This window comes from Triturus cristatus, chromosome 12, assembly GCF_964204655.1.
Source record: "Triturus cristatus chromosome 12, aTriCri1.1, whole genome shotgun sequence".
Taxonomy (NCBI): domain Eukaryota; kingdom Metazoa; phylum Chordata; class Amphibia; order Caudata; family Salamandridae; genus Triturus; species Triturus cristatus.
The window spans coordinates 310,466,355-310,481,779 of NC_140595.1; the positions used below are offsets into that span (position 1 = coordinate 310,466,355).

Consider the following 15,425-nt stretch of genomic DNA (forward strand, 5'->3'; position numbering starts at 1 on the left):
CAGTGGAAAGCAAGTTTGACATGCACTGTGTAAAGTGAGGCCGGCCACTCGCCTCACTCAGCTCTCAAACATTTGGGCCATGCCAGTGCATAGTTGGGGAGCAAGCCTCCATGTCAGGTGCTGCCCTTTCTTTTTACGTATTTGATCCCTGAGATATTTGTTGCTGGTCCCTGGTTTGTGCAGCACAGTCTAGGAGTCACCTTCAGTGTGATTGTGTGTGTTTAGTTCACCACCAATACAACCACCTCAGCGCCTCTCACTCACTAGTAATAGCATGGGCACTGTACGAGGCCAGAGCTGCAGCAGAGACCATCCCTCCCTCCATGCCGGCCATGAAGCACAGCACGCCCTGCACCAGGAGATGAAGCCAGGGCCCTACTACAGCTGGAGTGTTTTTTATTAGGCCAAAGATAGCAATGACATTACGCAATGCCACACTGCACACTCAAATCACGGAGAGGGCAGAACGGCCCCCCCCCCACCCGCTCTTCCTTCCGACCCACGACCGTGTAATCACAGAGCGATAGGTGTTGGAGAGCTTTCTTAGTGTTTATAGCTCGGATCATGTGTAACTCTCACTTCACACTTTGTATCTGTGTAATTAACAACACTTACACATCTTCACTGCACAATTTATCACTACTTTGAAGATGTCGCAGGCGGGTCTCTTCACTGATATTTACAATCTAACAAGCGGTCGACAAGGCCCTTTATTACAATGAAATAGGTCTTGCATTTGCAAGAGTTTAAGCTATAAGTATTTTAAGTGACAATGCTTTTTACTTATGTTATATAACCAAAAACATAAATTAAAGACATTGCCATTCACAATGCCAATAGCTCAAACTTGTGTGAATGCAAGACCTATTGCATTGCAAATGCTTGTTTAAATGGCAACCAAAAGAATGTCATTTTTAGAAAACATATTACATTTTTAATAAATGAACATGTTATACTCAAACATCAGTTTGTGAGCAGCATCAAATACGCAAAAATACTCACAATCATCCTAATATGTACTTATATTACATTACCTTCACAGTTCAGGCACCAGCAATATGATGGGGGGGGGAGGGGGGGTGCCATCATCCTATGAATGGCCACAATTTGCATAGAATTACCTCAGTGAAATCTAAGAAAGCAATATGCCTGGGCTCGTCACATCTTATCATAGATGTCCACAATATGCCAGGAATTACCACTATTCTGCCAGAGATCACCACCACTGTGTAAATGAATGACCACAATATAGCAAGAATTAGCACCATTTTGTGACAACCAGCACTATGCTAGATTTGGGCACAATCATGCAATTGATGGTCACAATATGCCAGACATTTCCACCATAATGCAAGTGCCAGAATTATGCCAGGGATATGTGAGAGAAGGATGTCTTGAATGGCAGGGAGCGTGGTTTTCAGGATTGGCCAAGCATATGAGAGTATGCCAAAGGTCCCATTTATTGTACAGTGATGGGTGTTTGACTGTTTTGCAGATGTAGATGGTGTTTGGTTGATTTCAGCTCTGACAAACCCACTAACCAGTAGTCACAGATAACCCCTAGTTCCTAGATCAAGATTGAGACAAGTTGTTATTGGCAGGTTAGAAATGAAGCAAAGAACCAATCTAGATAGGACTAATAGGGAAACGTCAGACGAGGAATTGAGAGGTCTGGTGGCTGGATTGATTTAAAGCTTAAGTTTGCATTCAGCTGAGATAATAACTCTACATTATGGAAAGACAATGGGAGAATATGGGTGTTACCGGTGTGTCACCCTGCACACACTCACAAAATTGGAATTTTGTGGAAATTCACCAAACTCTAATATCTAAAGAGGTGTCTCTGCAAACAGCAGGAGTAGGGACCTTTTTTTTTTTATAGCTGGGTCGTAATGGCAAGTATCTGAATTATTGAGTAAATGGTAAATTCAGTGGAGATTCCACAGTGAGGCTTTCTCCTTTACATGGAGTGTGTAAGGTTTATACATTCTGCCAGTGGATTCTGCTTCAGTTATTTTACTTCCTCCACAACCTGGATGTTTGTTTTGTTACCAACCAACTCTAAACTGGGTATCCCTGTGGGCTAGGATTTTTAAATTACAGTCGGTATTCCTTCACCTAAATTTAGCCATTAAGTGTTAGTGTATGGAATGTAAATACCTTGTGACAATCTGCATGTTTTCCCTGGGCCTATTCCACTTATATTTAATACCTTTCCCTGAGCAGATGGTAAATATCAACTGGACGACTGTTGTGGAATGGGTGTGGAGAGGCAGGAAGTTTGGCCAAGGTAGGCTATGCCTGGTTGGGTTGGAGCACTGCCTGTGCCTGGTTTGGTGATGGTGGGAGCTGGGCTGGGGCCAGGCTGTACGTCATGTGCTCACAGCACTTGCCAGAGGGACCCACTGTTTCATTAGTCCAAATACACATGTGATAAAACTGGCCTGTTGTTCTTGCGTCCACGCTTTGTAATGAGGGTTTAATTATGGTTCTAGGGTGGGAAAGGGAAGAAATAGGAAGGGAAGGGATCACTCCCATATTTAGTCGATGTGTGAGAGCAAAAGGCAGAAAATGGAGAAGGAAGGAGGAAGAGAAAGATAAAAAAACAAAAACGTGACAAAAGGAAAAAAGTAGGGAAGAAAAAGAGGCTGCATCAGTTACATAAAGAGACAGGGAGAAAGAGGGATGAGGTGGAATCAAGACTAGCAACCTACTCATTTGAAATCCTAGCATTGAGGAGCACCGATAAAAAGCTCCTAAGAAAAAATTTGAGTCACTGCACTTATTTTTAATTTTACAAATTATGCCTTGTAGTGAGTTAAGGAAGTAATCTGAAAGCAAACTGGCCACAGTGTGTCTTGGATTAATGACACTTTATATATAATTTCCAGGCATTGGTATACTCTTCAGTTTTAATGCAAGTAATTTGACCGACTAGAGACTCAAATAGTATTTTGTGATTGGACATGAAGAGCTTGCATCTGGATAAGGACAGCAAATCTATGAAGAGAAGCTTTAATATGGGGATTAGAGAAATAGATCTCTCACTGCAACCCAACCAGTCTGCATTCAAAACTCCTCAAATATATTCTAACAATTTGTGTTTCAGTGCATATTGTTCTGTGAGGCTTACCTTTCTAGTTAGAATCCTATCTAGGAATCATCTGCATAGAGCTAGCAGCAAATGAAAAAGGAACACCATACCACCCTGTATTAAACTTGTACCTATTTTTTTTATTGATTACTTTTAATTAGGGTGGACCTAATTTATGTGGTCAGCTTCGCACTTTATGGAGCAGTCACAATGTGTAGGTTGTATGTCGAATGTATGAAGTTACAACGCGTGGTGTTTCCACGCGGTAGGTAACAACGCGGTCATTACAACAACCGCGCTGTTACCACGCGTGGCATTACATCGCAAGTCGTTTCAACGACTTGCACTAGGTGGCGCGCTGGATTTAGGAATAGTATAAATTACTATTCCTACTCCAGTTAGCGCAACAGCAGGGAAGGTGTTGGATTTAAAATCCAACACATTCCCTGGCGTTGAACGCCACCTAGCGCAAGTCGTTGAAACGACTTGCGATGTAATGCCACGCGTGGTAAAAACGCGGTCGTTGTAACAACCGTGTTATCATCAACCCGTGTGGTATTGCCAGCGTTGTAAATGCTGTCTCCCTGTATGTCAGATTATTGTTTCAATAATATAGTGCTACCAGAATATCAAGGGCAAAATACTGAGGACTAAAATATTGAGAAGGTAAGTGCATAGAGGTAAGTATAGAGGCTTTTGCCACAAAATACTAGTAGCACACTTTTATTAAAATTAAACTCCTGTGTGCAGGTTACTGAGGCTTAGTAAAATGTTTACAATAACAGCTGGAGACAAAAATCTATCTAGCACATATTTACAGAATCGCATTAGGAAAATCGCACACCGTCAAAGGTTAGTCCCTGGGAAGAAGCTGGCACATATTTACAAGGTTGGCATCGGGAATGAAGAAGGATCAGGGAGTGAGGGAGAACACAAGAGTTTAAAAAGAATGACTTCTGTTGATGATTATCACTGAGAGATGTTGCCCTGGTCATTCTTAAAGTTAATTTTTGACATGCAGAAATGCCACGCAAGTGATGCAGTAAATTGGTTTGCGAAAAAAGCATATTTCACTGCTCACTGGCCTCCTCCCGCCTCGGAACAATTCCATGTACCCCAACTTTCTTTCTACAGGGGTGGCTCCTCCGTTATGGTGGAGAAGCGTCGCCCCCCTGCTGAAAGCCAGCAGAGACAATGACAAATAAAATGATAATAACAAGTTTTTATTATTTTATTTTGCGTCCTGCCAACCCTGGGAAGGGCGGGGACAGCCACCGTGATGCTGAAGCTGCAGCACCAGGGAGGAGGCGAAGTGGTGGGCACTGCTAAATGCGCATGATGGTTTGGCCGGCCCCAGAGGGCCGACCAAACCGTCATGCACACTTAGCCTTTCTCCACCCAGCTGTGTTGTACAGCTGGGTGGAGAAACAAACACAGGCTCCCAGTCAATGTCTGAGCGCCGAACCGAGGTGCTCAGACCAATCCCAGTGCTGCTCACATGCTGGGAATACTCCCAGCAGGTGAACAGCGCTGGGATTGGGAGCTGGGAGCATGTGCAGTGTGCACCATATTCCTGACATGGACGCACGGATTGGGAGGAAGGCGGCAGCTGTCGGAGCAGGTAAGTGCAGTTTTTTGTTGTTGTTTTTTTTGTGTTACCCCCCTCTCCAGCCCCACCACTTCACAGTACTTCTCCTGTCTTTCTAATATAATAAAGGGCCTCGTGAATTATTAATGTAGTTGCAAAAAAGTGGTCACAATGTGTGCAACAAACTTTTGCTAAAAGTGATCACTTTCAAATAAAGCGAACTTTTTTTTTTTAAATGCCGCCCCTTTTCATTAAAGTAAACAGGGCTGCGTTTTAAAAAAAAAGTTTACATTTTTATGTTTGTTTGTCAGCTGCTGATGGTCCCATGGACCACTGTCTACTCTCCACCAAACTTTTTTCAACCTTCACAAATAACTCTTTTGCGAATGGGTTATCACCTCCAACGAGGTGTTGGTAACTTGGATCTATCTAGCAAAGGGATTCTGCTAGAAAAAACACTGAAAAACAGCACACTGAGGAAGCAAGGCCTACAACACTCCCCTTGCAAATATCAACCATTTCTAGAAGGAAATCATCACAATGGGAGCTACCAAATGTCAACACAAGTAAGGGTTCATCTCATGCCTCCGTCCCGCAGAGGATCAGACTTTAACCAAGAGCAAGACATGGACTAAAGCAGAAAGGGGAGAAAGGAGGAAGAGAAAGTTAGGAAAACATTGACAGTGAAAAAACATAAATGAAAAAGAACTGACAAAAGAGTCAGAAGGTGTAGGTGGTGTAAGACAGAGGCAGGATGAGGAGTCAACACTAGGCAGCAATGTAGTCAGCAACATGGCCATGTGGTTATATGGGTAGCGGGCTCCTAAGAAAAACATTGGGACCTTTAACGTAAGTATTTGTTTTCACAAATTAAGCACTGGGCCCACTATAGATGAAGACAATATTAAGAATGAGTGTGTTACTGTGTTACCTTATAAAGATAACACTGAAAACCAAACCGCCTCCAGGTAATTCCTAGAGGTAACAAATACCAATGAGAAGCTAAAAACGATCTAAAAGTATAGGTATTTGATTTATTTCTCGTGGTCATACTCAGTATAGATCCCATCGAATAAAGTATTCCACAAATGAGAACTCTGTACCTACAAATAATAAATTCCATAATAGGAGTACATTTTCAGTTGAACAGTCAAGTATGTTTGCACCAGTAATACACAATAAACAAGTGTGAATGTTCACCTCTATCTGTAAAACATCTTTTTGTCACTTTACCAAAGAGGAATTTAGAACCAATTATACATCTTACCGGTATTACCTGAAGGAGGGTACAGCTTCCCAACTACAGGGTGGAGGAATTCCATAGGTTCTTACCCAGGGTCAAAAAGAAGTGGTTCATGAAAAGTCCCACTTAAAGAAAACTATCGTAACCAAGGGTGGAATTAAACTTTAGCATTGATGAAAATAAAGATCTCAGGCATATTTACAAGCCCCTAACACCACTAGAACGTCACTTTTTCTAATGCTCCTTACCCCATATTTACAAAGTGGCGTTGAGCTACTTATCGTGGCTTAACACCACCTTGTAAATATGCCCCTTTCCACAGCGGTTCGCTGCGGCAATGGGGCGAGCAATAGGTTTTGCTGTTGGCGTTCCACCGCAACACCTATTACTTTTTGATGCTGTCCCATATTTACAAGGATGGTGCAGCTCCAAAAACTAAGGCCAGGTAAAAACTTGTCTTAGGATGGCTATACGAGCAGAAATTAATAATACCTTCTTGCATTTTGTTCTTTCTATATGTGCTGCACTCTGCATCACACATGGAAATGGCAAATCACCTTTAAAGATTGTTCATGTGGAGGGAGGTGTCCCTTCCTACACATAAGCAATCGCCCCTACAGCACAGGTCCCCTTGCAACATGGCGCCAGGGTGCATGCGATGGCACTAGGCAGCTTTTTAGCGCCAGCACTAGAGAAAACGCAGGGTTGCACTGTATTTTTGTAAATATGGTGCATCCTTGCGTTTTAAAAATGTCAGTGCGCTGTGTTACCAATTTTGGAGTATTACCGCGCTCCGACATTTTATTGTACATATCCCCCTTCGACTTATTAAGCGTCACACAAGGATAGTTGACTATTGTATCGATTCAGACATCAATAGGCATAGCCATGTATACAAACACAACTCTCAGATTTCTCGCCTTAAAGGTTGGTGGATTAAATTTTGAAAAATAAATTGGTTTAAAGAGTCACCCATTGCTGTCGTCTAAGGATCGAAAATCCTACAGAAAACATTTGGTGGAAGTGTTGCTGCTACTCAGCACTTAGAATTAATTTCCCCTGCACCTTCAATTTAGAAATTAGAGCTGGAGGCTACCTCACAATTCCTGGTACTCTTGATTTCTTGGAGCATTAGAGCATACCACGGTGTTTTTAGAAAAGGTAACTCTTCTATCTCATCCCGCCCATATAACCACCCAGTGCACCAGTCATATTTATGTCAACCAGCTCTGAAGTCCCCTCCGAATACAGGGTGACGGAATTTGCGATTCAGCTCACCACTGATAGTCACAGGATTATTGCATAATACACTTAGGGTCACATGCACAAAAGGTTTTAGCAGCCGCAAACGGAGAATCAGGCCATTTGTTACTTCTAAATATATTGCCTTTTGACAAGTACTAACCCTATCTTGCGATTCGGTAACCTATTATTGAATCGCAAAATTGGGTTTGCGAATCAGTAATAGGAAGTGGCCTGTTAAAGGCGTCACTTCCAGATAGCGAGTCACAGGGGATGTAAGAATATTTTACAACCAGAATGCGATCGCAATACATTTGCAGCTTATTACCAATTTCAAGTTGGTGGTAACCCATTTGCAAATGGGAAGGGGTCCTCAAGGGACCCCTTTCCCTTAGCGAATGTGGGTGCAAATATTTTTTAAGAGCAGGGAGTGGTCCCACGCACGACTGCCTGCTCTTAAAAAATTTAAAAAAAAAATTTTGAATTTGAAATGCATCCCGTTTTTCTTTAAGGAAAACAGGCTGCATTTCCCACCAAAAAATTGATTTATTGAAAAAGCAATCACAGACATGGTGGTCTGCTGACCCCAGCAGGCCACCATCCATGTGATCTTGGCCTTTCCCAACGGGTCGCATATTGCGACCTGCCTCATGAATATTGATGAGGCACGTCCATTTGCGACCTGCTGGGAATGAAAACGGTATCAAACATACTGTTGTGAATCACATTTTGCGACTTCCTAATTGCGAGTCGCAATTAGGAACTCACAAAATGTAGAGGTGGTACATGTATGTGGCTGTAAGATCTGTGTATATGGCCCATTCTTCGTCATCTATCTCTCTCACGCCAACTCTCTCTCACACACACTCTAAATTTCAAGATCACGTGCCTGAGCCCACACAATACCCTCTTCCTTTTTCCATTATGTTTCCTGGACTGTCCGGAACATAAAATATAAAGGCCAGTTTGGAGCTCACAACACACTGTGGACTGTTTTTTTTAAAGAGAATAACAGAAGCTAATGTTGAGACCACCCAACTCGGTGACCGCCTCTTTTTTCAAACTCGGAAAAATGAATGATAAGTCAACCATTTGGCCCACCTAAATTAATGGTACTCAGTTTACTGATCTAGGAAAGATGGAAGGCCGGGCTGGCTTGCTCTGATAGAACCCCAAAATCTGCAGACTGCTACAAATGTAATCATTGACTATTAAACCACTGAGTAAACGCACCGGCAAGCAGCAACTTTTACAAGCGATGTATTTGCAATTTGAGGTATTAGAAATACCTGAACATATTCAGAAAATAACAAATTCTTCCCAAACTCAAAATGTTAGATAGTTAATTCAATTTTTTATTTAAAAAACACATATGAACAATAAAACTCCTTTGTATAAGCAACATGTAGAACATTCTACCAAATTAATAAAAAATCATGGTTGAAAATACTTCTAACATTTACAAATTCATTACAGAAACATATTTAAAATACTCCTAAAATATTATGTTGCCACGAATGAAATTCTGGTTATGGTGTTCATTATCCTCTCATCCAGAGGATTTGGATCACTTGTTTGATAATCGAATATGGCGCTGGGATTAATATTAACCTAAAATTGCGGACAGAAGAGCGAAATGTGTTTTAAAGACTGAACCAGATGCAAGTCACAAAGCCTGCCCAGTCTTTCTTTCCAGGGAGTACCTGCCCAAGTCCCAAGAGACCTCGCTTCAGGGGGTGTTTGGGGTGTTACACCCCCCGAAAAAATGTATTCTGTAGTACATAGTTGGGTACAAGGGCTTTTGAGTCGAGTGTGATTAAGCGTCTGTCGCATTTCACCTGGAATCTTTACATACCCACATTGACAACAACAACAACAACAACAAAAAACACACACAAACCCCCATCCACCTCATTACCTCCAACAGTAGCCTAGCAAGTATGCCATGATCATGGCACAAGCAGGGAACCTGACCCCTTGGACTGCTGTTGGGGGTTATAAAAAGACAGCAATTATGAGGACTCAATTGGCCCCAGTGCCACTGCACCTGTTGCACCAATGAATGGTAGCTACTTCCCTAACCACCAGCACTGATCATGCATTTCCCTTCCAAACGCACTTTGCCAACAAAGGAGACAATATATGTGTCTGTCCAACTATGAGTGTACGTAAAACCCTCTGCAATTGACTTGTGTCTATTTGAAAGACAATGTGCAGGCTATAATCGAAGTGATCTCGGAGCACTCAAAGTCTATACGATAATGCACGTTTGGCTTGAAGACCCCTTGCAGCATTCTTTGTTGGCTACTTTTACTAATGAGAAGTTTTGAATTAATGTGTTGGCTTAAAGATTTTGAAAAATTCTTTGTATATGGTAACCATACCACAGCAACAGTGCACAGAGGTTTGAGTCGCAGTGACTCATGATATTGTTTGCTCTTTCGCACAGGCACATTTTAGACAACACGTGCCACCCACTGTAGCACGCGGTGTTTTAAATAGGTAAATCTCATTTAGTTAGGAGAGTACATAAGGAAAAAGTGGAGTGCTTCTCTAGTCCATTGATTCAGTAGTTTCATTGTCTTTTTAGAGAACGCACCCAACCATTTCATTTGACGCCATTACCAGTATGACCGAAAACAGGGCTAGCACCCAGGCCTACACCTCAGAACAAGCATCTGAAATTTACGCATTGATACAGGATGTGAAAGCATCAGCTATACAAGGAAGCACTGTGATTCAACAACTAAAGCAGTTACAATTTTTGGTTCGAAGAGAGCTTAACCAACGTCTACATGCAGCGACATTAGTACAGTACCATCGCGCCAAAAGGATACCACGAGGATTGAAGTTATCTATAAAACTAATGTTATTTAGGTTTCACCTTAAAGAATTCATGGAAAGATGGTACTCAATACTTAACAAATGTTTGCTAGATTTAATTCTATTACTAGTGGAAGAATTGTCAAAAGCCATAAGTGACATTAACAACGAGATTGAGGAAATCAAACAAAATTTACAATCACACATGGAAGATGAAGATTGGAATAAATCGCTTGAAGAAATTAATGCCAGACTTGAAAAATATACTAAAGAACTTCAAGAAGGAAAACTTCGTAAATATAAAAGAGATACTCTGGACTACAAACTAAACGAGGTTTATACATGGGCAGAAGTCTATGCCCAGCGACGAGTGTATACCAAAAAGAACGTGACCACCTCTTCTGAGGAAAGTGTAGCCACCGAAACTGATATAAGTACGACTAGACCACCAGCGCACACTCAGATAAGAGTAGTTGAAGCACCAACAGAAGCATCCGATAAGAACGGATTGCAAGCATCCAGTTCTACACATTTTTTAGCAAAAGGTCCCAACTCCAGCCAACCACCGGGAACGTCCAAATCAGGAAAATCAGGCGAAGTAGCCGGAAAACCTGGACGCACACGAAGTCAGAAACAAACCTAGTAGTTAATATATCATCCACAGAACTCACTCCACAACAAGTTAGAGTTCTTAATAAAGGATTGGGCTTTGTCCCTACATACGATACCAATGCCTTAGAATGTGAAGTATCAACTTACAAGTTCATGAGGGTTTTACGTTTAAGACATTTTTTTACGAATATCTTACCAACCAGGTCTGACACAGAAGAAACTGAGTTTTTGGAGTTTCAACCAAAATCTAAATATCAAACACCCATTTCTCATAAAGTACTGGATTCATTCGAACATTTGGTTCGTAAAGATTTTCTCAAAATGAATTTAAGAAGAACAAAGAAGATAAATGTATCCAATCACGACATAAATATTCTCCACTCAATTCAGAATAACTCCGATATCTGTATCCAAAAACCTGACAAAGGAGGAGCTATTGTAGTCATGGATAAAACTCTCTACATACTTTCAGTTCAAGAACATGTTGCGGATCTTCAAATGTATCTACCTCTGGACACCAACCCTACCGGTGAGTTAAAAGTCACTATTAAGAGCATTTTAGAACACGCACAAAACATGGGTTGGATCTCAGCATCCACTAAACAATTCTTGACTGTTGATTATCCCAGGAGACCTTTGCTTTACATGCTCCCGAAAATACACAAAGATCTACATAAACCTCCTATGCGGCCAATTGTGACAGGTTGTGGTACCATCTTTGAACCTTTGGGGCAATACATCAACTATTTCCTGCAATCATTTGTCCAACAATGGACCTCCTATGTGAAAGACACTAAAGACTTTTTGCTTAAATTGGATTCAGTCACATCTACATGTGAAATTTTACTGTGCACAGTGGACGTAAAGTCCTTATATACTTCCATTCCGCACACTGCAGGTATGGAAGCTGTGGAATGGGCACTGCTGCGCCAAACCTCTATCGGAGCAGACAAAATCTTCATCTTGGAGATCTTACATTTTTGTTTGTATCACAGTTATTTTTATTGGAATGACCGTTTCTTTTTACAACAACAAGGTACTTCTATGGGCTTTGCGGGGGCGCCCACCTATGCCAATACATTTATGGCGAAATTTGAATCTGATCATATTTACAGCGATCAAGAATGGACTGACAATCTCCTGCTGTGTTGCAGGTACATTGATGACATCTTCATGCTTTGGACTAACACCAAGAAGCATCTTGAATACAAAATTGAACAACTTAATAGGTATGATGACCATATTCAATTTACACACACGATTAATGACAGGAAGATTTCATTTTAAGATGTGTCCATTATGATCGACAGTGGTATAATTAAAACAGAAGTTCATAGAAAGGCGACCGATGTTAATAATGCTCTCCATTTTAGGAGTTTTCATCCTAAAAAATTAAAACAGAATCTATCTTTTTCCCAGTTTTTACGGATCAAAAGGATATGTTCAGATCAAAGCCGTCTTGAAGACCACTTGAAGCTTCAACAACAAATGTATGCAGACAGAGGATATCCTGAAGAAGTGAGCGATACCCGAACTGCACGCAGAAATTCGTAATGCATTGAAAGTTATTTTCAGGAACATTTTGGTGTTCAAGTACAACTCTCTTTATTTGTCATTTGTATCCTCCCATGGCTACTGGCCCCTTTACTTGGTTGTTACACGGTAGGTGTACCTTTTTCTTTTTTTTTTTGAGCTGGGACATTTAAATGCAAGACCTATTGCATTGCAAATCTGTTTTTTAGGGGGAAACGTGTCTCTGGGGTGAAAAATAGTGAAGTGAGGAGGCTCCCTGGGAAAGAGTGAAACTGGATAGTGTCTCCGGCGAGCAGGCAGCAGCAATGCTCAGAGCATCCATGGAGGGGAGACAGATCGGTCTAGTGACTTCCCCCTGTGTTCTGCTGCTGGAGCCTGTGTGTGTATATATATATATATATATATATATATATATATATATATATATATATATATATATATCAATGCTCAGGCTTGGGTCCAGAAGGCTTGAGGTGCACTCGAACATCAACTCGGGGCTCCAAGCTCCAGCCCCATTTATCGGTGCAGATGGCGCCAACCAGCTCCTCTTCACAGTCAAACACCACTCTCGCCGACGCGTTTCGGAAATATCTTTTCTTCTTCCAGGGCTCGTGGTGAAAGAATAGGCACGTACCAGCAACTGTCTCTCTTTATGCTAAATAAGCGCGCCCTCTGATGGGCTGCTCTGAATGAGTCCGCGCTAAGCATCCTGGAGGTTGCAGTGCCAGAATCCATGCGTGCATTATCTGTGGGTAAATAAAGAACGCTGAATGAGTTCTCAGCTGGCAAGCGTCACCTCAATCCAACATTGATGCTCCACATGCAGAGGCTGTAATATACTGGCCCCTGTGGCCCCCATGGGTTACTGAGGTGGTGCGCACTCGGCGGTTATGGCCACCGCCAAATATCAATGCTCAGGCTTGGGTCCAGAAGGCTTGAGGTGCACTCGAACATCAACTCGGGGCTCCAAGCTCCAGCCCCATTTATCGGTGCAGATGGCGCCAACCAGCTCCTCTTCACAGTCAAACACCACTCTCGCCGACGCGTTTCGAAAATATCTTTTCTTCTTCCAGGGCTCGTGGTGAAAGAATAGGCACGTACCAGCAACTGTCTCTCTTTATGCTAAATAAGCGCGCCCTCTGATGGGCTGCTCTGAATGAGTCTGCGCTAAGCATCCTGGAGGTTGCAGTGCCAGAATCCGTGCCTATTCTTTCACCACGAGCCCTGGAAGAAGAAAAGATATTTTCGAAACGCGTCGGCGAGAGTGGTGTTTGACTGTGAAGAGGAGCTGGTTGGCGCCATCTGCACCGATAAATGGGGCTGGAGCTTGGAGCCCCGAGTTGATGTTCGAGTGCACCTCAAGCCTTCTGGACCCAAGCCTGAGTGTATATATATATATATATATATATATATATATATATATATATATATATATATATATATACACATACTCTGCCTTCCACGGCTGGTGTTCCCCAGTGTGCCCGGGGAACAGACACTGAACAGATGGTGGCTGGAGGTGAAGCCTAGGTGGTAGTACCATCGGAGCATAGCGCAGGCCTGGCCTCACCGCTCTTTCCTGGACGTGGAGCCGGGGCTGTAGCCTCTGGAGGCCTGCAGGACATGCGGCTGCACGCGGGAGGGATTGGCCCATGCTGCTGCAACACTTCGCCCGGATCTCTGTTGTTTTCTTTCCCTGACTCCGGCTGGGGGCTCGGGCTGGCCGCCCATGCCAGTGCCCGGGGTGTGTGCCCTGGTGAGCCACAGCTGAAGGTGGTGCTGAGCTGGCCCCTCGCTGCTCCAGGGAGTGGCGCCGGCCAGCAACAGCATGAATGTGACTGTGTTCTTCGGGAGGACCCGGGAGGTGGTGCCCTGCGGGGTCAGCAACCTACAGGTCTCCAGCCTCATCCAGCAGGTGGTGACCTGCTACAGAAAGGCCATCGCCAAGGTGAGTCCAGGAGAGCTGGGGTGACCACAACATGGCACTGCACGGGGAGCGGGTCAAGGAGAGGGCCGGCAGATAGGTTTGGGGAGGGCAGCAGAGCCCCGGGACACACACTCTCTGCTGATGTCCTGGGGTAAGCGAGGGGAGACAGGGGTACCTGGAAGCCCTCACTGTGTGTGAAACTGAGGCACAACTCCGGGCTAAGTTGGCAGCTGAATGGGAAAGTTTAGTAGTCTGGGTGGCCTATCGGTTTTCCAGACTGAGCCCCTGTGAAACAATTTTTATGCTGTTCCACCCTTTCCTAGTGCACGCAATGTTTTCAGAGAATGGGCCAGTGCACCACATTGATGAGAGTGGCACTGTTGTGCCTCACATGGGGGGCGATTAGCACACCCCTGTAAATTCAACAAGGATAGGTGAGAGACTGCACAATTCACATTGTAGCTTGCATTAAATCTGCTCATTTTGTGCTTCGGTGGTCTCATGAGAAGAAACAAAGGATCAGAATTTCAGATGGAGTCTACAGCATGGGTTCATTGCTGCAAGCCCATAAAAAGTCAGTGAAAAGCAAGTTTGACATGCACTGTGTAAAGTGAGGCCGGCCACTCGCCTCACTCAGCTCTCAAACATTTGGGCCATGCCAGTGCATAGTTGGGGAGCAAGCCTCCATGTCAGGTGCTGCCCTTTCTTTTTACGTATTTGATCCCTGAGATATTTGTTGCTGGTCCCTGGTTTGTGCAGCACAGTCTAGGATTCACCTTCAGTGTGATTGTGTGTGTTTAGTTCACCACCAATACAACCACCTCAGCGCCTCTCACTCACTAGTAATAGCAGGGGCACTGTACGAGGCCAGAGCTGCAGCAGAGACCATTCCTCCCTCCATGCCGGTCATGAAGCACAGCACCCCCTGCACCAGGAGATGAAACCAGGGCCCTACTACAGCTGGAGTGTTTTTTATTAGGCCAAAGATAGCAATGACATTACCCAATGCCACACTGCACACTCAAATCACGGAGAGGGCAGAACGGCCCCCCCCACCCGCTCTTCCTTCCGACCCACGACCGTGTAATCACAGAGCGATAGGTGTTGGAGAGCTTTCTTAGTGTTTATAGCTCGAATCATGTGTAACTCTCACTTCACACTTTGTATCTGTGTAATTAACAACACTTACACATCTTCACTGCACAATTTATCACTACTTTGAAGACGTCGCAGGCGGGTCTCTTCCTCTGATATTTACAATTTAACAAGCGGTCGACAAGGCCCTTTATTACAATGCAATAGGTCTTGCATTTGCAAGAGTTTAAGCTATAAGTATTTTAAGTGACAATGCTTTTTACTTATG

The 15,425-nt window shown here is 43.3% G+C and overlaps 1 protein-coding gene across 1 annotated transcript in view; it reads right to left on the bottom strand.

Moving 5' to 3' along the window:
* Window positions 1-15,425, bottom strand: part of PLLP (plasmolipin) — a 206,909-nt gene that overhangs the window by 165,682 nt on the left and 25,802 nt on the right. The window lies entirely within an intron of this gene.